The following is a 1967-nucleotide window of genomic DNA, read 5'->3' as shown; positions in this document are numbered from 1 at the left end:
AAAAAAAAAAAAAAAAAAAGAAAAAGAAAAAAGAAAAAGCCATACCCTGCAGATTTAAAAAAGTTTCTGTCTGATAAAGGACTTGTATCTAGAATATATAAAGAACTCCTAAAACTCAACAAAACAAAATACACCCAACTATTTTAAAAAGGCTTTGATCAGATACATCATCAAAGACAGCAAATAAGCATATGAAAAGATGCTCATCATCATTTGTCAGCAGGAAAATGCAAATAAAAGCCACAATAAGATACTACTGCATGCCTATCAGAATGGCTAAAATTAAAAAGACTGATAATACCAAGTGTTGCTAAAGACATATCCATATCAGAACTCTCATACATAGGTTAGGAGAATATAAGATGGTACAACCATTTAGGAAAATAATTTGGCATTTTCTTAAAAACTCAAACATACATCTTCCACACAATTTAACCTTTCTACTCAGGTATATACACAAGTGAAAAGAAAATGTAGCCAGGAATGGTGGATAATACCTTTAATCTTAACACTTTCAGAGGCTGAATGAGGAGGACTGCTCGGGCCCAGGAGTTCAAAATTAGCCTGGGCAAAGTAGTAAAAAATCCTGTCTCTACAAAAAAAAATTTTTTTTAATTTGGCCGGGTACAGTGGCTCACACATGTAATCCCAGCACTCTGGGAGGCCAAGGTGGGCATATCACCTGAGGTCAGGAGTTCAAGACTAGCCTGGCCAACACAGTGAAACCCTGTCTCTACTAAAAATACCAAAATTAGCTGGGTGTGGTGGCAAGTGCCTGTAGTCCCAACTACTCAGGAGGCTGAGGCAGAAGGATCACTTGAGCCCAGGAGGTTGAGGCTGCAGTGAGCCAGAATCGTACCACTGTATCCAGCCTAGGCAACAGAGCGAGACCCTGTCTCAAGGAGAAAAAAAAAAAAATAGGAGGGGAGGAAAGGGGCAAGGAGGGAACAAAGTGTCCAAAAACGTTAATGTTCTCAGTAGCTTTATTTATAACCACCAAAGTGGGAAACAACCCAAATGTCTATCAATAGATGAATGCATCAACAACCAAGTAAATCCATACAACAAACTACTACTCAGCAATTAAAAAAAAAAAAACTATCAATACAAACAACAACCTTACTGAATCTCAAAATAATAATACTGAGCGATGACTTCACAGGTGCATGCATATATACATACAAAAACCTATCAAATCATACACTTGAAATGTGCAATTTTTTGCACTTCAGTTCTACTTTAATAGAACTATGTTACACACTCAAGATGATCTTTCTCTTGACCCTATAATATCCTCCCTTTAGGTACTATCTTCCTTTCTGCTGAAGTTAAGTTTCTTCAAGAAATTTATGTATACTGCTATCCACTCACCTGTCAATCTAGTATAATGAGACATCCTCTGGCAAAAATTAAAGCATTTTCTCACTGTCACATACAAAAGCCTCATTTCACTCCAGAACCTCTTTAGTGTCTTTGCTGCATCTGCCCTACAGATAACACCTGTCTCCTGTGGCTTCAGAGATATTGACTAGTTCCTCCTCACCTTTTGGTAACTCGTTTTAAGAGCATATATGCCCAGTTAGTGTCACTGACCATTATCTTACCCTAACGACACTTTTTCTTTGGAAAGTATGATCCATATGTGTGGCTTCAGTGACTTAAAGGCATAAGATCTATGCCTCAGCCCTGATTTCTTCACTGTTTACATGCTGTGACATCTACATATCATGCTAAAAAAAGAGAGAGAGAGAGAACACTTTCTAGCTTGGGCAACATAGTAAGACCCTCCTCTCAAGAAAAAATAAAAAAATATTAGCCAGGCATGGTGGCATGTGGCTGTAGTCCCAGCTACTTGGGAAGCTGAGTTGGGAGGACTGCTTGAGCCCAGGAGCTCAAGACTACAATGAGCTATGATCACGCCACTGCACTCCAACCTAGACAACAAGACCCCATCTCTTGGAAAAAAA

General features: G+C 38.6%; 1 protein-coding gene across 3 annotated transcripts in view; it reads right to left on the bottom strand.

The window, feature by feature from the left end:
* LOC108292176 (histone-lysine N-methyltransferase, H3 lysine-36 specific) overlaps nt 1-1967 on the bottom strand; it is a 68802-nt gene that overhangs the window by 48523 nt on the left and 18312 nt on the right. The window lies entirely within an intron of this gene.

Source organism: Cebus imitator, unplaced genomic scaffold (assembly GCF_001604975.1).
Source record: "Cebus imitator isolate Cc_AM_T3 unplaced genomic scaffold, Cebus_imitator-1.0 Scaffold478, whole genome shotgun sequence".
Taxonomy (NCBI): Eukaryota; Metazoa; Chordata; class Mammalia; order Primates; family Cebidae; genus Cebus; species Cebus imitator.
This window is presented reverse-complemented; position numbering and strand designations above follow the sequence as displayed.